Here is a 26,280-nt window from a genome sequence, read left to right on the forward strand (position 1 = left end):
GGCTCTGCGACCTGGACAATGGTAAACGTCTGGGTCACAGCGCCAATAAACCTCCTGGTTATGTTCAGGAGGTATAACATAAGAATACCCCACTAGTAAAGCTCAGGGGGGAATTACATTATAACTATATGTGACAATCAGAGACAAATGTATAGTATACGCTCTGATTGGCAGGAGAAGGGTTAATAGGGACAATAGAGTCCCTGCCCACCCATTAGTGGAGTAAGGCGTAAAACAATGTAAGGCCGGGTTCACACGGGGTATTTTGGACCAGAATTTGACACGGAGGCTGTCTCAGATTCCGGTCCAAAAAACGGGTAGCCACGACTTGATGCCAGTGCAGTGCATCAGCATCCAGTCGCGGCACTCCGAACCATATTAGGCCCAAATGAATGGGCCTAGATGGCAGGGAGGTGTCTTCAGGCAGATGTCTCGAGGCAAATCCGCCTGAAGAATGAGCATGTTGCTTCTTTTTTTCTGGGAGCTGGAACAAACTGCTCCCGGAAAAAAGAACTGACCGTTTCACAATGATTTCAATGGGAGACGTTTTTTGGTCAGGGTTTTGAGGCGGATTGTGTCTGAGCAGCTTCTGTGTTGGAAACAGCTGAACGGATATTGCAGAAATTTGCCACAGTTCGATCAGCCTGCTCCTGCGTCTCGGCTCTGCTACATCACTGCATATGCATAGGATACCCAGCTGTATGTACATGTTTGAATATGGAGAGCCTATAGAGGTGCGCTACAGCGCTGCCTAAACTCTGATACATCGGGCAATTGTGATTACAGGGGTTTGGTTATGTGACTGTCTGAGCAGCTTCTGTGTTACAAAGGTCTGAACGGATGTTGCTGAAATGTGCCAAAATTCTCCCCCCTACCCCATCAGAGGCAGAACAACACATTCCCCGTCATACTCACTGAAACTCTACACCCGATATAGTCCTCTTGCTCTCACACAGCCTGCATGTTCTGTAGTCTCCTGATCTTATATGAGACTCCATTTTCTTCAGCTTTCACACTGTCCAGCTTCATCCTATATAGCTCCGCCCACAAAATAGCATGTAGCTCCGCCCACTGCCTAGCATGATCCTATCTGAGAATGGCTCAAGGACCTGTGATGACGTCATCACAGGCCCTTTAGTGTAGTGTGAACCTAAATTCCTTCACTGCGGTCATATAGTGACGTAATTTCCCGGGATAAAAAGTAGCCTATGTTTTAATCGGGATTCTTATCTATGTATGTGGCAAATTTCATGTAAATCCGTTCAGCCGTTTTTGAGTGATTGAGGAACAAACATCCAAACTCACAAACATCCAAACACAAATATTAGTAGAATATTATGCTGGAGGTGAAATGATGGTGTTATACGGAGCCCATTAAAGTGAGTGCTGTAATGCATACAGTGCTTGCACCTCACTTTGTACCTTATCCAATACTCATATCACCCATTAAACCCATTAGAATATGTGTGTGTATATATATATATATATATATATATATATATATATATATATACACACACAAAGTAGCACTCACTTACATATTAATAAAACAATGATTTACATAAAAATGTGATTCCAAAACTTAATAACAAATGCATGTTTAGAAATTATAGAATGGCAGGAGGTTTTGAGATATTGCCAATGATTAACCCAGGCAGCGACTTCTGAATGGGTTGTACCAGTTGGTTGTCATGGCAGGAGGGAGACTTGTAGTATTACTGTTACGTTCTGCCTCTGCCATGACTTAATAGAAGGAAACAGTAAGCACAAAATACTACAATACAGAAGTCCAACAAGGGACAAAACATAAAAGTGGAATTGAAATAGTGGATATGTAAAGCTGGGATTGCACTGTTTTTTTTTGGACTGGACTTTGAGGCAGAGGCTGCCTCAGAATCCGGTCTGAAAAACAGCTAGCCACGACTGGATGCTGGTGCAGTGCATACAGTGCACCGACATCCAGTCGCGGCATTCCACTCCAGATTAGGCCCAAATGAATGGACCTTTTCGGGAGAGAGTGTCGTGCCGTGGACTCTGCATGTCCTTTAGTTGTTATGACCCGTCCAGGTAACTGTACAGTGAACGACTCTCTATGCATAAGAATGCAGTGGGATGTTTCATTATTGAACCTGTTATGACTACCATTGTCTGGGACCTGAGTATACACACAGTCAGAAGAGACCCATGGATCCACTAATAGATGTAAGTGAGACTTTGGGATAATGTTGGTGTCTCCAATCCAGGCAAATTTTTTTGTTTTCTTCTGGTTACTAAAACAACTATATGATTTAGAAAAATTTTAACAGCTCATTTGGAAATGAGAGAAACATAAGGCCGGGGCCCTACAAAAAGCTGCATTTTACAGTCCCCGTGAATCCCATTCACACATTGCCGAAAAATACACGCACAGGAAATGCTGCGATTTCCAAAACTGTTGCTGCATGTCAAATAAACCTCCGGAAATACCAGCAGTTTCCCTATAGGAATTATTGAAGTCGAAAGTCCGCAGCAGAAACCTATGTGACTTTCTGTGAAAAGCGCTGTGATTCAGTCACCTGAATGTCTAGATGGTTTTGTGGTTTCTTTTAGTTTATTTTAGAAACACTCTAGTCCCAAGGACACAAATGAAAGATTGTTCAATGACTTTTTAATCACAATAAATCCATAAGTGCACAGGGATGATGTTTCATTAAACGAAGGAGATAAAAGGGATCAAGTGATATTAAATAATATGGAAAAAGTCTTAGCAAGCCATAAAGGGAATGACAGATAAAGGAATATGAAGCATAACTAGATAGATCTGAGCCAAAAGCAAATCCTGCAGAATGGTGGGTACAAACAAAAGTAACAGAATGAAAATAGGTGTAGTTGTTAACATTGTAATCGGAGTTGGCTCAGCTCTTTGACACAATTCTAGTCTTGGAATAAAGTTGGCCGTGATCAAAGCCCCATAATTCAGTGTTTAAGCATAGAGATGTCCATCAATATATTGATATCCCATCTGTTTCACATTAGTCATTCCTGTTTGAGAAAATGAAATGTTAGACACCAACATTGATTATGAAAGCATTCAAGGAACATACACATCAGAATGCAACTGAACATTCAGCCAATGAACAATTAAATGAACTGTTCATTTTAGTGAACCGAAAAGGTTAAGCCGTGTCAAAATGTAAAACATCTAGACTCTAGTCGAGCACCTGATATTGCACGGCTAGAGGAATAGCAAGTAGTCAAGGATGACAGTTAGTGGGAGTGCACAGTAACAAAATGCATGTTACCAGACATGAATGAGGAAATTAAATGTGAGACTTGCTAATCACTGGTCATCATGAAAAATAAACATGAAGAAATTACTTTGCAATAAATTTTTTCAAGGATTTGTTTTCATCTGGAAAACATGCCAGCTCAAAGAAGCAAATGTTCTGCCTGAGTGGCTGGCTCTGTTTGAATAACTATAGACATGGTGTAGGTTTCATTACATTCCAGGTTCGGTAATCTGCTTTGCTCAAACTCAAATAACCTTAACAAAATCCTCTATTTTATACCATGCCAGGATTTCCTCCCAAGTACCTGTAAAATACAATAGTACAAATAGTTGCATATTTTTATTATATGCAACAATAATACCTATAGGAGTGTGCACATGCTACTACCTATTCACAGAAGATCACGACACTCCTCTATGGTTGCATATTAGGATGATGTAGTTTTATTAACATCAGATAGACTATCAAAATCCTGTATAATGATCTGGTAAAATACAATATCATATAGAACATGGGCAGGGGTGAACCTGCCTGTTTTGCCGCCTGAGGCGGACGACAGAAAGCCGGGAGGAGGGGGCGGAGCGGAGTGAAGGGGGCGGGGCCGAGCGGCGTTAGCAGGCAGAGAGCAGCCTGAGCGCGAGGGGAGGCCGCTGGTGCAGCTCTTCTCCAGCGGCCTCCCCAATCCACCGCTCGGTGACGCCAAGCCAGTCCAGGACAGCTTGTTCTGGACTGGCTTAGGTAAGCAAAAATGCCGCCCTCCCCGGGGCCCTGGCATAGCGCCGCCTGAAGCGGTCGCTACAGGTCACCTCATGGGAGGTTCGGCGCTGAACACGGGTAGACAACCTTCGTCACTCCAGCTGTTGTAAAACTATAATTCCCAGCATGCATGCTAACTCTACTCTTCTTGGAACTTCCATGGAAGTGAATGGAGCATGCTGGGAGTTGCAGTTTCACAGCAGCTGGAGTGCTGAAGGTTGCTGAACGCAGCACTTGGGGTGAGATAGAAACTCACAATTTAGCTCCAGCAGTCTCTGACTTTGCCTCTGTCTCCCCCCCCCCTTCTTCATAGACATCTATGTATCTGAGACCTATGTGTAGCTGCAGTCCATCTTGACCAAGGCAGGAGAGATTGTCAATTTAGTAAGTTGAAAGAGGGAGCAAGATAACCAACTGTATAGATGATTTCTTCTACCATCAGATCATTATATATACATGTTTCCTATATTCACTTGTAGTATTAATTTATGTTTCATGAAATGCGGGTGACCCTATAAACCATACAGTAGATTTTTCACAGACAGTTGAATAAGATTTTGTTAATACTATTGGCTGAATAGCATTAATTGTAATAGTATCTTCTTTACAAATATTCGTTACAATAGAAAAGTTTCTATTTAGGGTTGGACCCTAGTTAGTAGTGGCGAGTAGTTATCACAGAAAGGTATGTAAAACCCCATAAATTGACAGGTCCGTTCAATTGTGATTTCAACACAGCAAAATTGTCTTGTTGCTTGTTCAGAACATGATGGTTTAAACAATAGTAGTTTGGTAGTAGGGTATTAGTAATAATTGACTTGTTAAACTGTATTTTATTTTTATATATTTTATTTGTATTATCATTATGTATTTTTCAATATTTATTTAAATTTTGGAACTAGTTGCTATATAAAGTCTAATATTCTAAACCTTACAAAGTAGGCTGAAACTTTAAATAGTGTTCAACACTCTCAGCTTTAGTTTTATCAGAGACAAAGTCTTTGTAAAAATTGCCTGTGCATGAAAAAGGTCATACATTGAATTTGATATATGGAAATGTTCCACGAATTAGTCTGCCAAATGTTGGTTGCTATGATAAATGGACAGCAAAATCAGAATGGATATATGCCCTAGGAAGTTGAGGAAGCAATGAGAAGGCATGTTTACACCTATAGCAGCTTCTTTTATGTAGAACCCAAGGGGATATTGTCGGGGAGACTGACTGTCTGAATGCCGGATAAACAGGTAATTTGTTCACAATCTGGATGCTCTGACAGACCATTAAAAATGTTGTATATCCAAGTTAAACTGTACATCTGGTAAGCATATCTAAGACATCTGCTATGTAAAGAACCGACGATGGCATATATCATTTTTCTCATAAAGAATTTGCACAGCTTAAACCAAAACAAATTTCAAAGACTAAGTTAAACTTTAGAAGAAGATTTTGATAAAATTTAAGGTAAAACAAAACGTATTGTATAACATGTCATTAGTCTTATTTCAGCATTCTTTGACGAATCTCATCAACACATTGTGGAAAAATACATGCAGCGGACATACTGTGATTTCCAAAAACTTTACGATTTTGGAAATGTCAGCATGTCAATTATACCTACAGAAAAGCTGTCAGTTTCCCTATAGGTATAATGGAAGCAGAACGTCCAAAAAGGAAATGTTTGTGAATCTTCTGTGAAAAGTGCTGCATGAAAAACCGCAATGTGTTGCAATTTTTCCTGCATCACCTGTTTTGCTGCGACCCGCTAAATGATGCCATAAACTAAGGCTGTGGCTGCATGTTTCGAAAACTCAGTGTTTTGGCTGCAGTGTAACCGCCGAGGCAAAGTACGCTGCTTTATACATTAGCAACAAAGTGAATGGGATTCAGGCTAATTCCATCTGAACATTGCAGATAAAATTACAGTGGAAATGCTATGATTTTTTAAAAATCGCAATGAATTTCCACCACAGTCTTTTCCACATCGTTTTTTAACTGTGGCTTGCTACATGGAACATTAGCCTAGGGTAAAGGCTATAGATACAGCAATTGCTTAGTGAATTCTAAATGACATAGGATACTTCAAAATAATCTATCAAAACAAAAAAAATCATTTGTAATCGTGATTATATTTTTACTATGGACCTTGAGAGACTGGTAGGTAAAATAAAAAAGAAATTTGAAATTTGATCTGGTCCAATACGGCTTAACACATGATTTATATAGATGTGTTTAATACTATATGCTAAATATGAATGTGATTATTCTACTATTTACACATATCTCCTTCTCACAAGATAGGTGATAAGTGCTTGGTTGCTGGGGTTATGACCATTGAGACCAGCAATAATCACTGAAGTGATAGTTCCAAGTACCCTTTGTGAGTGGAGTGGTGATGTGTACGTGTGACCACTGCTCCATTCACACAGTTCACTTGAGCCCCAGTTCTTGTGATTGCTGGGGTCCCTAGTGGATTCCTGCAATCACATTTTTTACTATAGACAAGGGATGAATGTTAAGAGTGTGACACCCACAGAAATGTTAAAGCTGAGTTCACACAGAGTTTTTGGTCAAGATTTTGAGGCCGAATTTGCCTCAAAATCCTGACCAGAAAGACAGCTCCCATTGAAATCAACGGGAGCCTGTCAGTTTTTTTTCCAGGAGCTGTTTGTTCCATCCTCCGGAAAAAAGAACGGACATGCTCATTCTTCAGGCTGATTCGCCTCGTGAATCCACCTGAAGACCTTCCCAACTAGGCTCATTCATTGGGCCTAATCCGGAGCACAGTGCGCGACTGGATACCGATGCAGTGCTACCCATATTTTGAACCGGAATGGCTGCCTCAGGTTCTGGTCCAAAATACCCCATGTGAACTCAGTCTAAGAGCTTTTGGGAGTTGCTAGGGATTTCAGCTGTACTTGTCAAATGATCAGGTCCCACTGAGATGATATTACCTGAGCTGTGAATAAGGTATGGCTGGGATGTAATGACTGCTGCAGAGGACTCTCTTATTTAATCCTTTATTTAGCAACATAATTGACTCTTTTGCCTCTGTTGTTGAAATAGCATTAGATTGAAACCTTGTCATTGTCAACCATATATGACTAGGTTCAACTGGTTGGCCTGGACTAGAAAAAATGTCATCTCTCTTCCAAAAACAGTGTCACAACTATCTACAGGTTGCAGGGATATGGAGCCGATCTGTAAAGTAGCCATGTTTTTCTAATCTTTGACAAACCCTTTCATTTTATACTGAGGGCTTTATTTAGCAGAGATGTACAATAAAATTTGAATAAAATATAAAAATGATATTTGAGATATATTGAGAGACAAATGCTATTGTTTGTATAATTAAACGATTTGCTAATTTCCAATATAGATTTCTGTATTAATGTCACATGGTTTTCTAGTTTTCTGCCTGCTTCCATTCATTGTTTACTTGAAGTATATAAAAATCAGTCCATGATCGTGTGATGAACACATAAGTACACAGCTCTTGTTCATTGCAAAGCCATGGGCCGTATCTAGATTGTGCGTTCTTGCGAGCAAAGCCTTTGTTCCTATTGTGTGAACTTATATATTACTCTGTCTCATTTTGTCTGTACATGAACTCTATGATTTGTAAGTGCTGTAGGATAGGTTGGCACTAGAGATGAGCAAACAGTGTTCTATTGAACACATGTTCGATCGGATATCAGGCTGTTCGATGTGTTCGATTCGAATCGAACATCACGTAGCAAACTCCAAAAAAATTCGATTCCCCTCCCACCTTCCCTGGCGCTTTTTTTGCACCGATAACAGCGCAGGGGAGGTGGGACAGGAACTACGACACCGGAGGCATCGAAAAAAATCGGAAAAAGTCATTGGCTGCCGAAATCAGGTGACCTCCATTTTAGACGAATAGTGGATTTCAAATCCGGGTCATATGAGAATGTGAACTTTGTGACTAAGAGACAGGGATAGCTGTACAGGCAGGGATAGCTAGGGATAACCTTTATTTAGGTAGGAATGTTATTAAAAATAACTTTTTGGGGCTCTATCAGGTGTGTAATTGTGATTTTTGTGACATAAACTTTTTCCAATAGGAATACATTGGACAGCGCTGATTGGCCAGAGTACGGAACTCGACCAATCAGCGCTGGCTCTGCTGGAGGAGGCGGAGTCTAAGATCGCTCCACACCAGTCTCCATTCAGGTCCGACCTTAGACTCCGCCTCCTCCGGCAGAGCCAGCGCTGATTGGCCGAAGGCTGGCCAATGCATTCCTATGCGAATGCAGAGACTTAGCAGTGCTGAGCCAGTTCTGCTCAACTACACATCTGATGTAGCAGAGCCGAGTGTGCATCAGATGTGTAGTTGAGCAGAACTGGCTCAGCACTGCTAAGTCTCTACATTCGCATAGGAATGCATTGGCCAGCCTTCGGCCAATCAGCGCTGGCTCTGCCGGAGGAGGCGGAGTCTAAGGTCGGACCTGAATGGAGACTGGTGTGGAGCGATCTTAGACTCCGCCTCCTCCAGCAGAGCCAGCTCTGATTGGTCGAATTCCGTACTCTGGCCAATCAGCGCTGGCCAATGCATTTCTATGGGGAAAAGTTAGCTTGCGAAAATCGCAAGCTGACAGGGGTTTCCATGAAATAAAGTGACTTTTATGCCCCCAGACATGCTTCCCCTGCTGTCCCAGTGTCATTCCAGGGTGTTGGTATCATTTCCTGGGGTGTCATAGTGGACTTGGTGACCCTCCAGACACGAATTTGGGTTTCCCCCTTAACGAGTATATGTTCCCCATAGACTATAATGGGGTTCGAAACCCGTTCGAACACTCGAACAGTGAGCGGCTGTTCGAATCGAATTTCGAACCTCGAACATTTTAGTGTTCGCTCATCTCTAGTTGGCACTATATCAATTATTATTATATCACATGATTGTGGACTGATATGCAAAGATCTAGAAAACCATGCGGAATTGATACAGAAAGTATATGGGAAAATTGTACAACTTTTATTATACAAACAATAACTATTGTCTCTCAATATTGGTCTGAAAGTGGACAACCCCATTAACATTAAATATTTCTGTCAAAGGTAGGAAGTTCATACAAGTGAAATTGATGTCAGATGACCTTTTTGCATAATCACAATAATAATTTACAAAGATTATCTAATTTTATATTTTGTAAAAGCAAATTCATGCATCTGTATGGAGTGTTGTGTATTGTCTAGACTTTGCACTGGGGACAAAACAGAAAAGGCTTTACTTTAAACACTGTATGAAGGTCTTTCATATTTGCAATCCTTGCATGTTGTTGAGCTTCTTCACATGGGGAGATGTTTTCTGTGCTAGGCAGGCTAAATCTCCTTGAATTTTACCTCCTATCACATTAGCTTGAACAGAAGTGTTGTTACTTTTCTAACCTTGTTGACTCACTGAAATGAGTGATTACCTTTCCTTTTCAAAGAGTAATTGGCAGAGATTCCCTTTTATTCCCTGTGATTGCAATGGCCGTAATCCTATTATTTAAATTCAATAGTTTTTGTGTTTTCAGTGCTAGCTTTGGCAATGATTAAATAGCACAACTACTGGATGGCCAACATAGAACATGGTAATGGCACAACATGTGAAGTGCCAGTCCTCAAAGATTAAAGGAAAAAAATCTCTGGAACAAATGACCTTTGCTAGTATTTACATACAACTGAAATCATAGAGGCAGATAAAGTCATATCACTGTTGAACCAACACGAGTGTTTGTACTTGGGAGGGGTGTTTGCCATGTGTGTCCTAATCTGCTATGTAATAGAGTAGTAAATGATGAATTTAATCTACAGCCCTCTGAAACCGCTTTGATGGGTGACTTACTAAAAGTCTACGACATAAGTAAATCATATCACTTAAGATGTTGAAATTCACAGCTAAATATTCATTTCTCAAAACATGGTAATATTTCTTTTAAAGGGGAGTAGAACAATTGCATTTCAAGAATAGTTCACATTCTGTTCATTAATGTGTCAAGAAGGGAAAATGTACTGAAATAGTTGTAACAAACTTTGAGTTTTTAACCCAGAATGTGTTTTTTATGCATTATAATATGAGATTAACAGAGGTTTATTATAGCCACACCTCTTTTCTTTGTATTTGAGGCATTCCATCTAACACATAAGAATTGGGAGTAGAAGCTAGGGAATATGCTGTTTGGGAAAACACTGATATTTGGCTACTATGGAAACAGTACATGCAAAGTGGATGAGATTCTGGCCAATCCTATCCACATAGTGCAGAAAAAATATCTGCAGTGGAAATGCTGCAATTTCAAAACCGTTGCATTTTTGAAAATCACAGCATGTCAATTATTCCTACAGAAATTGTCGTGATTCCTGTATAAGTATAACACAGACAGAAAGTTTTCCTTCTGCAGACTTTCTGTGAAAAGCAGTGTGGGAAAATGTGTGATGCGTTTATGCATTTTCCCATACAATCCACACTTTGCCGGAAAAAAATTGCCACGGAAATGCTGCAATTTCAAAAATGATTGCATTTTTGTAAATTGCAGCATGTCAATTATGCTAATGTAATACTGGTGTTTTCCATATAGGTATAATAGAAGCAGAAAGTCTGCGGAGGAAAACTCTGTGGACTTTCTGTGAAAATGCTGAGGAAAAAAATTGTGTATTTCTACCGTCGTCAGCACTTTTTTGGCTGCAGCTTATCTACATGGGGTCTTAACGCTAATCAGGAACTGCAACAAATCAGTCATAAGAGATGAAATGTGATATACAGTGCCTACAAGTAGTATTCATCCCCCTGCAGATTTGGCAGGTTTGATAAGATGCAAAAAAGTTAGAGCCTTCAAACTTCAAAACAAGAGCAGGATTTATTAACAGATGCATAAATCTTACAAACCAAAAAGTTATGTTGCTCAGTTAAATTTTAATAAATTTTAAACATAAAAGTGTGGGTCAATTATTATTCAACCCCTAGGTTTAATATTTTGTGGAATAACCCTTGTTTGCAATTACAGCTAATAATCGTCTTTTATAAGACCTGATCAGGCCGGCACAGGTCTCTGGAGTTATCTTGGCCCACTCCTCCATGCAGATCTTCTCCAAGTTATCTAGGTTCTTTGGGTGTCTCATGTGGACTTTAATCTTGAGCCCCTTCCACAAGTTTTCAATTGGGTTAAGGTCAGGAGACTGACTAAGCCACTGCAACACCTTGATTTTTTCCCTCTTGAACCAGGCCTTGGTTTTCTTGGCTGTGTGCTTTGGGTCGTTGTCTTGTTGGAAGATGAAATGACGACCCATCTTAAGATCCTTGATGGAGGAACGGAGGTTCTTGGCCAAAATCTCAAGGTAGGCCATGCTATCCATCTTCCCATGGATGCGGACCAGATGGCCAGGCCCCTTGGCTGAGAAGCAGCCCCACAGCATGATGCTGCCACCACCATGCTTGACTGTAGGGATGGTATTCTTGGGGTCGTATGCAGTGCCATCCAGTCTCCAAACGTCACGTGTGTGGTTGGCACCAAAGATCTCGATCTTGGTCTCATCAGACCAGAGAACCTTGAACCAGTCTGTCTCAGAGTCCTCCAAGTGATCATGAGCAAACTGTAGACGAGCCTTGACATGACACTTTGAAAGTAAAGGTACCTTACGGGCTCGTCTGGAATGGAGACCATTGCGGTGGAGTACGTTACTTATGGTATTGACTGAAACCAATGTCCCCACTGCCATGAGATCTTCCCGGAGCTCCTTCCTTGTTGTCCTTGGGTTAGCCTTGACTCTTCGGACAATCCTGGCCTCGGCACGGGAGGAAACTTTCAAAGGCTGTCCAGGCCGTGGAAGGCTAACAGTAGTTCCATAAGCCTTCCACTTCCGGATGATGCTCCCAACAGTGGAGACAGGTAGGCCCAACTCCTTGGAAAGGGTTTTGTATCCCTTGCCAGCCTTGTGACCCTCCACGATCTTGTCTCTGATGGCCTTGGAATGCTCCTTTGTCTTTCCCATGTTGACCATGTATGAGTGCTGTTCACAAGTTTGGGGAGGGTCTTAAATAGTCAGAAAAGGCTGGAAAAAGAGATAATTAATCCAAACATGTGAAGCTCATTGTTCTTTGTGCCTGAACTACTTCTTAATACTTTAGGGGAACCAAACAGAATTCTGGTGGTTTGAGGGGTTGAATAATAAATTACCCTCTGAATAAACTTTTCACAATTTAAAAAAAAATTAAACAAAGAAATAACATTCTTTTTTGCTGCAGTGCATTTCACACTTCCAGGCTGATCTACAGTCCAAATGTCACAATGCCAAGTTAATTCACAATGTGTAAACCTGCTAAATCTGCAGGGGGTTGAATACTACTTGTAGGCACTGTACACTTGATGCTGAGTAAAGGTAACAAAGGATAGAAATGGTCTGCAATCAAATAAGGATGGTTGTACCATTGAAACAACACAAATATGATATTGAAAGATCTAATATTAAAACATACACTCTATTAAACCACAAATTCAATCAATGATATATGGGTAGGGTTGAGCGATCGGGATCGGAAAAGATCGGATTTCGATCGGCGATCGAGTAAATTTCACAATCGCGATCGGAATTCCGACCCGATCTTTTCCAGCGGGATCGAGATCGGAGGTTATCTCAAGATCGGCTCAACCCTAAAAGTGACTTTTCCCATAGAGAAGCATTGACTAGGGTTGAGGATCGGGTTTGGAAAGGATCGGATTCCGATCGGCGATCGAGCAAATTTCGCGATCGCGATCAGGATCGAGATTGGCTGGAAAATGATCGGAAATCGGATTTTAAAATCGATCTTGAAATCTCAAGATCGGCTCAACCCTATATATGGGAGTTCAGGTTAGAGATCAGCTTCAAAAAATAGGAGTAGCCTGGCAGCCTCATCCGCTGCATTGTGGTGATTCCATGGAATTACTTGAATAGGAAGAGCGCTCCCTACTTACCCTCTGATCCTGCTTCAGGCTCCTGAAGGCCGCTGTAACGGCTGAATTGGGCAGGGCCTGGGTTTCAGAGCCCTGCAGATCATATACTGATACCCTATCCTGTGGATCGGTCATCAGTATGATAAATCAATTTTGGTATGCAAAACCCATTTAAGTGTAAAAAACAGTTGGTGTTGATGTATTCAAGATATAATTGTATATTGTGGTTCCTTATAGTCTCACCTGCAGGCAGTTCCTTACTATTTGGGAAATGTTGTCTCTACATGTTGATATGCAAAAGATGACATTCAATACACATGGTTGATTCCCTGCAATCTAAGATATAATCTTTATTCTGCAAAATCAACAATTACTTCAGAGGGGTAAATATTACCTGAAATTAAAATTCCTTGGTCAGTAAATAAGAGCCTCATAATACAAAGCAAATAACGTTTCCTTACCATGGTACATACTTATCTTAGCATTAACACAGTGAACAAGTAAATTTGTTTCTTAAAGGGATCCTATCACACAAACGTTTTTTTTTTCTTTTCTGAGTAACACGTCGGAATAGCCTTAAGAAAGGCTAGTCTTCTCCTACCTTTTGTTGTCTTCTCTGCACTGCCCTTCGCCTGAAATCCCGGTTCTTTTCGGTATGCAAATGAGTTCTCTCGCAGCACTGGGGCGGGCCCTAGCACTCAAACAGCACTGGGGGCGTCCCCAATGCTGCGATAGAACTCTCTCCAGCGCCGCCTCCATCTTCGTCAGCAGCGTCCTCTTCATCCTCTTCTTCCAGCGCAGGTTTCAGACTTCTAGGTCTCAGGCAGAGCAGACTGCGCATGCCCACAGACCACGAGAAAATGGCCGCTTACAATACTGTGTATTTATAATACATACCTAACAAAGGTTAAGTTTTATCGACATTCTACATGCTATTTTTTCGGTGATACAAGTCTAGTTATTTTCTGGAAGTCTTCCTCAGTGACTTATGCTCAGGACATCAGTATTGGCTTTGCAATACTCTACTGCTAAAAAGAATCTGCGAGCTGCAGTCGCACATAAATATGGTTTGACCTAGACTTTCCTTGCAGTTAAGAGGTGGTGGCCATATTCATTGCTATAATTTACTCTACACAATCACTGTCAGCATATCCATATATAGGCCATGGCATTATCTAACTTTACAGTCAAAGATTTTGAAAATCTGATTTTTTAAAATATTTTTTCTCATGACTTTTCAAAAAGTTAGCATTTACACTCTTAAGATCCTGCTTTATGGATCACTTGCTGTAAGACAGTTTAGTTCAGCTGGTGTGTCATAAGGTAAAAAAGTTATTGCTCAGCATTAATCCATTGTAATCCTTTTTTTAACTCTGCTGTTAGTTGAGTGTGAAATTACTATGTCTAATCAGGCTAAGGCTTAATGATAATGTTGTCGTGCATTTAGCTTGTGTTTTGTTCTCTTAATGACATAGCTGAATATAACGTCTGGTTAATTCAGATTTAGTTTCCAGTGCTTTATAAGTAAACACAGTATCCAAAGGTGATGGCTCACAACAGACTCTCTAGTATTTCAGAATGTTTTGTTACATTCCACATGGTATTAGATTCCATAGTTACCAAACTTTAGAAACAGTTCAAATATCAAATGATAAGTTAATAAATTCATGTATTCATCTCTGCCCATATTTTCTCAAGCTGAAGATTCCTACTTAAGGCTGGGGCCCCATGGGCGGGAAAACGTCGCGATTTACCCACGGCGGAAAAGCCACGGGATAAATCGTGATATTTTACAGTATCTACAAAGTGCATGAGATTCATGTGAATCCCATGCCCACTTTGTGTTTCAAACAACATCACAGACATGCTGCGATTTCCAAAAACGTTGCGGTTTTGGAAATCGCAGCATGTCAATTAAATCTTCGGAAACGCCAGCAGCATTCCAGTAGATGTAGTGGTAACAGAAAGTCTGCGGAACATACTTTTGAATTGTAAAATTACTGATCAGGTGGTCATAAAGAATTTTTAGGCTAAGGCTCTCCGTTGCGGAAATGCAGTTTTTTTTTCGGTGCAGATGTTTGTTTTTTTGCAAAAGCCAGAAGTGGATTTATCAGAAGGTAGAAGACAAGTACTTCCTATATATTTCCCTTTCCTTCTATGGAGATTCTTGGCTTTCGATTTAAAAAACGCAGCAAAATCTGCAGCAAAAAAAACTAAAAAAACTGCAATTTGCGACTTGGCCTTAATATTAAAGGGGTTATTTTTCCAGTTAAAAAAAATTATATGGGCCAAATAGCAGCTTTAAATTTTTAAATTCTGCACTGTTGTTCTGATTTATTTTCAGGTCACAGCAGCACGTGACCGTGGATGTGAGAGTGGAGAAGTAGACAGAGAGGGGTACACAAAGAGTGAGAGCAGGCAGATGAATCATAGGAAATGTAGTTTGCCCACAGATTCACTGCTTGTAAGGAGCAGCAAGTAAAATAAAACCAAGCAAGGGGTGCACAAGGGAACAGTGAGTATTTAGCAGAGCTATGTATGCATTTACCGATTAATTTTTGGACGTTTGGCAACCCCTTTAAGTAAATGTGGTGACCTATGCACCCAGAGTGTTACCACTGAAACAAATACCATTTCTTCAACCTGTACCCAGTACTGCTCAGCCCCAACCTAGTTCAACCACCTACCCTTTTCATTACTAAAATCTAGCATAAGTGCCAAACTTCTCCATTGGCATGTACAATAGTGTCTGTTTTTCTGGCTGCATGATTCCCTGACAGTATTGCACCAGTTGTACATTATGGGTGCATGTACAGTACTATATAGCATGATATTGCCAGAAAAGCAGACAGCATGCGCTGGTTGTGGAACAGTCAGTGCATTCATGAGATATCATTAAAGGTGCGGTGACATAGGCTATTACCATGAAACTGGTGGTCCTTCAGAAAAAAATACCTCTGGTGGGCCCTAGATACCCCAGTCTGACACTTTGCTTAGTTACTATTAGTTCATGGGAATCTAGAGCTGCAACTGAAGCCTGGTAAACAAGCTAAGGCAAATCTTCAAAGCACTTTCCCTTCATTTGCATATGAATACAACGCATATTTGGTAGCTGTACAATCACCTCTACAAGGTACTTTGATTTGGTTTATAAGTGATTTGCTGTTAATAGACTCTTTTTTATAGAATTTTAGACAGTTGTTTTCACATTACATATGAAAGAAGACATAACTCGTGGAATAGCTTCTCAGTAGTGATTAGTCCCATATAATCTTGAATCCTTTGTTTCTGTGTAGCTTAATATATCTACACGTATTCTTATTATCACTCTTTTAAAACCAAATTTATTAGTCAAGTCAAGCAGTACAATAGAATTCTGGCAGACTTTAAAAGAGACAGAAGATATGAAAAAAGGTGTAGAGTATGACTCAGAAAACTATCAGAAAGTTCTTTTCTTCCTGTTTACTGTCCCAGCAATTGTGACTGTTCCATTGTGCAGCATATTTGATAAATTGCCATAAGTGGTGTGCAGAATAAAGCAAAATACTATTCTTAAATAGACTTGTGGTTCAGTCATTTGTGTATCTAAGTGTTTCAATAGTCATGGAACATTTCTGAATTGGGTAGTTTGGTTGATGGTCAAATATTCAAACAGCAAGTGTGAACTAAATCTAAAACTTAACTTTTAATATTACCCAATGAAATTTAGTATAATCCACACATATGTAGGACCCAGGGGCAATTACCCAGTGTGTCTCAAAGGAACAAAATTGATCTTTTAGAACAGGAGTTATTAGGGTGCCAAGGCTGAGTGTAGGTTGAGGTAGTGTTTCATCACTCCTAAGGGCTTGTTCACATGGAGTAAACGTGGCGCGCAATGCGGCGTGTGTACGGGACGCGTGAGCCGCGATTTTGACGGTGCATGTTAGCGGTCACGTTAACGCGCGTTTACGCGGCGCTAACGCGACCGCAAACATGCACCGTCAAAATCGCAGCGCAAACGTCCCGTACACGCGGCACATTGCGCGCCACGTTTACTCCGTGTGAACGAGCCCTAAGACGTTACCTTGTTGGCAAGTCTACTACTCACCCGGTCTATTCCCAAAGTGTTCCAGTAAAACTGTTCCTTTTTGAGGAGTGTTTTCTGCTAAAGGGGTTTAAAAAAAAAAAAAAAGGGGTTGTATCATGTCAAGGATCCTATCTATACTGGTAGCTTATGTAAATTGAAGCCTTTTTTAAAAATATATTGCTTTAGAAATTCTGCTTTGTTTGCCTGCTATGTGACCTTATTCCTCCCATTGTTTACACTGCATTGCTACAACCACGGGCCTGGGAAATAGGACAAGTGATACCACTTACTCAGTGCCGGAAGGGCAATCCGTTCAGATAATTGCACTTTGCTGATAAAGCACCGGCTGTTATTTATCTAAGTAAACAAACAGATAACAGAGTCTGTTCTGTACAAGAATCTGCATATTATCTGACTTGTAGAAGAGAAATAAAGGAATTGAGAAGCAGACACTGCATGCAGCCTGGCTGAAAGGCTGATATAGGAGAACCCCTTTAATTTCTTATCGTTTGTACAAAACCAACAACTGAAAACCACCAGTAAAGCTCAATTTGGTGATTCCCATTGGCAATTGACACAATGGTATTAGGTTATGAGGGTCTCAACCACATAACACATTCAAAACACTCAAAACACATGTCCCATAATACGCACACCAAAATACATCCAAAAATTGTATAAAGTTTGCTACTATTACAACACATACACCGCAGACTCAAAAAAACCCATTTAGAAACATCTAATGTACAACAATATTCGCCAGATAATAGCAGTGAGTTCAAAACTGCTGCAGTACACAATTTATTTTGAAAATGGTAATGTCACAACAAATACGTGAATAGTTGACTCAATAAATAATACCCCTACCTTGTGCAGGCAGTGCTGAGGTTCAGGTATGTTCTTGTATAAAGAAGACATAATTGTGGAACATGTGGCTGCTATGATTATTATGGGGAAAATTGGAAATAACAAAAAATTTCAACATATATCTAGATATAAGATTCAATAACCAGTAGATACAAAGTAGATAGTATTTTGAAGAGGTTTGACCATGGTTTATGTCATTTATGGGTTTTATTTGATACATAAAAGGTCTATATCTAAAACTAGTCACATACATTGGATAGCTGTTGGCATCTACAATTTGAGTTCTGTTCTTTTGGTCCGTTGGAGGACCAGAAGAATGGAAAAATGGACAACAATAGATTCTGAATATGGCAGATGTAAACAGAGCCTCAGGGGCCCCATTGACTATAATGAGGATCCGGCGTGTTCATCCAGTGCAGATTTGAGACTAGCCTTACAGTTATTTTCATGAACCTTCTATTTCCATACACATGTATGTTCTGTTCAACCAAGTGCATGTGTGTTTTCAATGGAGAGAGGGTTCTAAGCTGCTGCCAGTGGCAAATCTATGATAGTGGAAAATCTTCCCCAAGAACAAAAAGCCAGGGCATATTAAGAGCCTGATCCTTCTTTTCAACAGTTGTGAAAACCCCATTCAAAATAGATGGTTGGCTGTTCCTGCAAAGTTGTCAGAGTCAGTTAACATTATTCCCCTTCCCTCATTCAGAACGTATACAACAATGCATGTTTGTCTGTGCTGCATGTACATGTGTATAGGAAGCTTGAAAGAAATAGCTGTCAGCAAAATGAGCATCTGGTGCACAGCTATCTGATGTGTATGTCCAACTTTACAGATGTCAATGATTTCATTGATAACTGAATGAGTGAGGAAGGGGACTGAAGTTTGGGCAAGGGGATTATAATGATCAGATTGCATGAATATGTGTCTTTATAACTTAATTATATATCTTTATAACTTTTTTTTAGATAACATTAAAATGAGACAGTATTCCATGAAGCAATATGGCATAGGGCATGGGGTTTTATAATACTAGAGAAAAATCACTAGAGATGGGCTTTACTGTTTGCTTTCAAATAATTCTGAGCAATATATTATATTAGCTATGTATTTTTTCTTTGTTTAACAGACGGAATTCATCCATACCCTGTATTACAAGCCCTTGGAGGTAAGATCACATATTTACTACATATTACACACTACATTGCTTGTTTCTATTTCTATATGAAATATAAGTAAATGTTGATGTTATACAAAAAGATGAAGGTAGATCCAGCACCAAATAATGGGTGTGAATTAAAACATAACTTTTAATCTGGTATCTTTATGGCTTCCATTTTTGGTGAGCGATGATCACACTCTCTTGGTTACAAAAGTTACACCAAACTGTCTGAAAATATTAGAGTGCTTAAAATGCCTGTGGAAATGTTATGTTTGGTTCTATAATAATCATGCTAGCTTATGATTAGTCACACTTAAGCCAGGAGCAACTAAAATTCAGTTCATGTTTTGCATTACCTGTTGAAAATGTGTTGGCGATCAGCAAAACGTATAAAAACACCTCCCTAGGTTAGGCCAAAAAGTCAGCAAAGTTTAACATAAATAATAATGTAGCATTCACCTACGTTTCCACTGGTGGGGTAGGTACAAACCCAAATGAATGGGTTTTAAATCTGAGATCTGGGTAGCTGTCCCTTGTCCAGTTTCTCGGGGCTGAGAACGGAAACCCGGTGGAATGGCACAGGGTGGACACTGGGCGTAAGTGTGAACGCCCCCTTATACCTATGCCCATATTACTGCGGTACCATGCTTGAAGCTGGTAGACTCCCTTAAAGCTTATTACAAAGTTTTTATTAATCCATTGGGCTGTGTGTCAGACAATGAAAGACAACAAAACCAGCACATGGTGCAATCTGAGAGTTTATTTTTTTTATGTATGTATCTATATGTAATATTTGTGGCGCTGTATGGGAATGAACACATATTGGTATTGTGCAGCATGCAGAAATATATAAAAACACAGGGCAGGTCTTTGGATAAAAGCCAGAATAAAGCTGTACCTAGGAAAAGCCTGTTGGATGAAAAACAGCTCATGCCCGGCTCAGCATGTTTGAGTTTGTCTCAGATGGCATGGTGCCTCTATATTCCAGGTCTATATTAACCATATGCACATATATTATTGCACTAAGATATCTCCTTCTGGGAAGTCTTTTCTTTTACAGTAGTTTAGGTGTGCATAGAGCAAGGTTCCTCACACATATGCACAAAGGGTGTATGCATGCGCTGTTGCTGCATTGGCAATGAGTGGTGCCTCCACCGTATCATCCAGTCACATTATATCTTCCTCTATTTTCTACTGTTTCTAACTGGATCTTTTATGTGAGCCCGGATGGCTTCTGTTGTAGGTGCCCTGTGTTTAACTTTTTTTATATATATGGAAGCAATATGGCTTTGTTAGAGTATGTTCACATGGAATTTTTTGCAGGATAAAAAAATCTGCTTCAGGAATTGGGAAATAGTTTTTTGACACTTTTTTTTTAAAAAAAATGATACGGTTTTTGTTGCGTTTTTCGTTGCAGTTTTTGCTGTGTTTTTTTTTTTGCCCCAGAATGCTGTATGGACCTGGAAACTTCTCCTTCGCAAAAAAACAAATTAAAAAATGCATCAAAAACAGCGTCAAAAACCATTTTATGTTTTTTCAAAATTCCATTGATTTCAATGGGTTTTTCAAGACAGAATCCACCTGAAGATAGGTCATGTCACTTGTTTTCCTCTACCTAATTTAAAAAAAAAAAATCTACTTCTGACTCCCTTTGAAATGAATGGGAGGCGTTTTTTGAGTTGGATTTTGAGGCAAATTCCTTCTTTTACTGAAATGTATGGGGAATCCATGAAAATGGCCGTTCCCCAGGTGCCAGACAGCCGTGAATAATGGATATTTTTCATGCCCGTTCTGCACCGCGGTCGTGCACATCTAGCTTTATCCAAGGCTGTCACTGATTTTATTTTTTTTTAATACGTTTGGGCCATTACGTATTGAAGGTAAGGATATACTACTTTTAATTAGAGTGTTAGGAGCAGGTAGGAAGAAGTAGGCCGCAGAGTGCCACACAGTGGCATAACTAGGAATGGCGGGGCCGCGTGGTGAACTTTCGACCGAACTTTCTGAAAAGACCCCCGAATATAATGATAGTGTTTGTGGGGCCTGTGGCGTCACTTACCGATCCTGGCCCCTACCAGGATCGGTAAGTAAATAGGGCCCATTACCTAGCTGGTAACGGCCTATTAAGAAAAAAAAAAAAACAGCGGTAGCGGCTTTCGCCGGGCCCCTAATGTGCTGGGCCCTGTGGCAGCCGCTACCCAGGCTACATCGGTAGTTACGCCTTTAGTGCCACAGCAGGAAATGGTGTGTAGTACTACATATGCCGCAATGCAGAGTGCAGGTATGAGACAGCAGGTGTTAAAACAGCAGATATCATAGAAAATAAATTCCCAATGGAATTTCATCTACAATGGCTTTGCTGTAAATGAAGACGTTTGAGTGAATAAAATGAGGATTGCAAAGAGAAATTAATGTTTAGATATTCTGTAATATATTTCAAATAATTGGAAAAGAAATAACCCTTTTTTAAATAACAGACACATAAACAACTTTAATAGACTTCACAACTTTACAATCCCCATTCCAACCACATTGCTATAATAAGCAAGAAGTAAAGACATTTGTACATGGAGCAGTAATTGTTTATAGCACTGAGGCAAATGGGTTTATTTAGTCTTTGGAATTATGAGGCTATGAATGGCCAGTGTTCACAGCGTTGATGTGAATATTGTTTGACATTCTTCACTTGAAATTCATATATAAGGCATAGTGTTTAACAAGATGCTGAAAGGTTCCAGAAAATAAACTCGTACTATTGGTAGTCCCATAAGACATCTGAGCAATCACACAGAACTGTTTATTTACTGAAGTTATCATTATACAGATCTGACTGTGCAGAATGACTTAAGGAATTCACTGGAGTACAGATGTTAAGTAACTCCAAGCAAGACTTTTTTCTACAGTAGTTGACAGCATTTTTAAGACATAAGTTATTGATGTATTATAGATGCAGGTTCCACCTCTGGGACCTGCACCTATCTTGAGAAGGGGTCAGGTATCACTTTACCATAACCACTATGAATGAAGAGGTGGCAACACCTACATTCATTTTTATAAGAAATTTTGTAAACAGGAAAGTAAGCATGGTTGACTGTTTTCGGAACGACCTTGGAAATGTACAAAGAGAGGCATGTATGTGTATTAACCTTTCTATACACATTAACACCAAGAACAGAGCTTGAAATAGGTGCAGGTACCTATGGTGGATCCAAACAAGTAAGACATTATGGCATATTACGTGGATATGCTATTAATGTTTTAGCTGAAAAACTCTGCATATACCTTTACGGTAACCTAGGAAGGCTCACATTACAAAATATTCTGTCATGTGGTGTTTTGAAATAGAATAGTGATAGAAAAAGCATATCAGAGGGCATCATGGTGGCTCAATGGTTAGCACTGCAGCGCTGAAGTTCTGGGTTCAAATCCTTCTAGGAACAACATCTGCAAGGAGTTTGTATGTGCTTGCCGTGTTTGCATGGATTTCCTCCTGTTGTACAAAGACATACTGATGGGGAAAAGAAATGTACATTGTGATCCCTATATGTGGCTCACAATCTACTTTAAAATATGCATATATAAAAATTTACTGAATCATTACAATGAAAGTAATTGTTTATACTTCTAAAGGATCAAATATTATTTTTTATTTCTCTTTTTTGATATTGAAAAATGTCATTTTTTTACAGTGTATGCATAGTTAAAGAAATATTAAAAAAAAATAAAAATTGAAAGTCTCCAGTAGTTGATACCTTTTTTAATTGCTAACTCATAATGATGACAGATAACGTTTCGAAGTTCCCGGATTCTTCTTCAGATATAACGAAAAACAATTTCTGAAGGCTGCGTATTTATGTACAACAGGACACATAGGGATAGAATTTTAGGAGGGAGAGGGGAAGGTGGAAGAAGCTTATTGGTATGTCCACAACCCAGTTCCCAGGTTCTTATCAGTTCGGAGTGTCTTTATGGCTGTCTCAGGTCAGTGATTTCTGGCTAACAGGGTACAAAAACAACATTTTCTTTAGTTAAAGAAATAAAGTGAATAATAGCAGTGCAACAGTATAACAGTTTGGTATTTTCAGCCAGTCACTGTCCTAAAATAAGATGTTTCCATATTTTTATACAGGACTTTTCTCTCTGCTGATTATGGGCAGAATATGTGATGAAGTCTCCTATGGAGACTACAATGCAGATGTGAACCTAACCTTACTGTAAGAAAGCTGTCTATTACACATATATGAAAGATCATCTTATTTCGTCTATTACTGCTCCAAGTAACTGCTGACAATATTCTTCATTCCTGGAACCCAAATAATCATAATCTATGTCAGATCTCTTGTGTTCCTGTTGTTAATGCCTCCATATTCATGATAGATCACACAACAATAAAATACAATAGGTCATTCTATCATATTATATCCCACGTCCTAAGACATTGTAGTCACTTTATATCTATAAATTCTTATATCACCTTATATCTATATATCTATAACTTCTGAATAGAGGCATGTCTAGCTTTTTTTTCCTTTTTTACAGATGTTCCTCTAACAAAACCAGCCACAATACCCGTACTACATGGGCAGCTTTAGTAGCACCATAACACAGCTAACTACAGTGTCTTATTGCATCCTCATAGCAGAGCCAGTCATTACACATACACTGTATATAGTGTAATAGCACAACAGCTTCCAATAACAAAGTGAGCTTCCAGATCTAGCCACTGCATCTCTATGACAGAACCAGATACAATGGAGTAAGGGGGGGGGGCTTTGTCAAGAGCAGAGTTTTCTATGCCAGTTTTGAATGAAATCTAAAGCAGTTCACAAGTAACAGATTTCAGTCACGGCTTAAGCCAAAAACTTACTCTCTCTATATTGTAAAAATGAATTTCTGTCTATCTGTCTGTCTGTTCTCTATTGCAAACCAAACGACTGGACCGATCTTCACCAAATTTGTTACAGAGATACTTCAGGTATCCGGGAAGGTTTAAGATGAGACTCCAACTTGCTCAGACGTACCGTTGCTGAAATACAGCATTCCAAACACAATGCCCCCCCCCCCTTAGCCAATACAAACCTGCAAGTCTTTCACTCATATTCCAACTGCAATACACACGGTCACTCTACATGCACAATACAACACTGACATCCAAACTGAGATACACGCATCAGAGGATTAGATATGCAGATCAGCACACAGTATCACACGCCAGGGGATTAGATATGCACATCTGCACACAGTTCTACACGCCAGTGGATTAAATACATGCATCTTCACACAATATCACACACATGGGGGAGGATTAGATATGTGCCTCTGCACACGGTACCACATGCTAGAGGATTAGATATGCGCCTCTCCACACAATACCACATGCTGGAGGATTAGATACGCGCCACTGTACACAGTACCACATAAGTGAGGATTAGATACCTGCGTCTGCACACAGTACCACATGGGGCAGGATTAGGTACATGCCTCTGCACACAATATCACACGCCAGAGAATTACATACGCATTTCAGCACACAGTACCACACGCCAGAGGATTAGATACACACGTCTGCACACAGTACCACATGCCATAAGATTAGATACGCACGTCTGCACACAGGATTAGAGATGCGCCTCTTCACACAGTACCACACGCCGGAGGATTAGATATGTGCATCTGCACACAGTACCACACCAACAAGGGTTAGATACTTGCATTTAAACACAGTACTACAAGGGGAAGGATTAGATACAGCTTTACTCCAGGTATCCATAACAACTGATCACAGGTTTTTCATTGATATCCAAAATGAGATACACATAATCACATGACGCTTATGGACATACACACAATCAATATACAAAATACACCAGGGCAAAATTGGACAATTGTTATGGGGCCACTATACAAACATAAAATGTAATATACCGAAGCCGAGTCCTCCTGCTAGTATTTAATATTGATAAATCTGCTGGGACCAATGACCCTATCCTGTGAGAGCAGTGTAAAAAACAAAAAAAGGGCAAATGGAATTAAAAATTTTGCAAGCCAGAGGTATCTAACATTTTATGTGCCAGAAAACTGGCATATGGGGATGATAAAGCTTCCCAATGTCACCTGTTCACAAGGAGTAAACGCACGTGTATTTTGACAAAATACACGTGTAAAAAATACATGTGCAAAAATAAGACTCCCATTGACTTCAATGACATTTTTTACACGTGTAAAAAAAACACGTCAAAATACACGTCAAAATACACGTGTAAAATGTCATTGAAGTCAATAGGAATCTTATTTTTACACATGTATTTTTTACACGTGTATTTTGCCAAAATGCACGCGCGTTTACTCCGTGTAAACGGGGCCTTACAGAGCAAGGTACAACTCCCCTACACAAAGCTAGCTACAATGAGTACAGAAGAATGCCACTTATAGTTGCCCACATTTACTACACTAAGTGCACCACTTTCATGACCACTTTTATTTCAGACACTGTCAGGGATCAAGGCCTCACACACGATATATCTGCTCACTGTACACCAATTCTGTAGGGTGTCCGTACACCTTACTCACCAGACACCCATGCAATCATAAAAAGCGTGACTGTGCTTCCACCTCTCACACTAAGCTACACAGAGGTGAAACTACCTTTTATAATCGCAGATCTACATACAGAGCTGCCAGCACTCACAACTTGAGGGTAGACGAGACACCATTATACCCAAAACTCTCACAACTAGCACACAAAAGGATAACACAGCAAAGTAATATTAAATCTCTTTTCAATTGTGGGACATTTAGGACCAAGCGACGATGTTTTTAAATTGTAGATTTAATATAAGCAAAAAAGCACAGTGTGGCTAAATGGAAAAAAAAATGGAATAACAAAAAAGACATACATGCAAACAATGAAAAATAAAACTGGGAAAGGGCGGGTTCACACCTTCGCCCATGCCCACTTTAGGCAATCCAGCTGGGTTTCCGTTTTTGCCCCGAGAAACTGGACAGGGGACGGAAACCTGGTAGTCAGTTTTCAAACCCATTCAAGTCCTGCATGTCCTACTTTTTGTCTGGTTTAAAAAAAGAAACGGTTTTCGCTGCGGACAGGTACAAAACGCTCACAGTCGCTCACTTTTCAAACCCATTCACTTGAATGGGTTTTAAAACTGACTGATGGGTTTCCATCCCCTGTCCCGTTTCTCGGGGCAGAAAATGGAAACCCAGCTGG

General features: G+C 39.9%; 1 protein-coding gene across 1 annotated transcript in view; it reads left to right on the forward strand.

The window, feature by feature from the left end:
- Nucleotides 1-26,280, forward strand: part of BMPR1B (bone morphogenetic protein receptor type 1B) — a 404,403-nt gene that overhangs the window by 35,333 nt on the left and 342,790 nt on the right. Inside the window, exon 2 of the mRNA XM_075285697.1 lies at nt 19,023-19,061. The gene's annotated coding sequence lies outside the window, so the exon portion shown is untranslated. The remainder of the gene's footprint in view (nt 1-19,022; nt 19,062-26,280) is intronic.

The sequence above is a fragment of the Leptodactylus fuscus genome, chromosome 1 (genome assembly GCF_031893055.1).
Source record: "Leptodactylus fuscus isolate aLepFus1 chromosome 1, aLepFus1.hap2, whole genome shotgun sequence".
NCBI lineage: Eukaryota > Metazoa > Chordata > Amphibia > Anura > Leptodactylidae > Leptodactylus > Leptodactylus fuscus.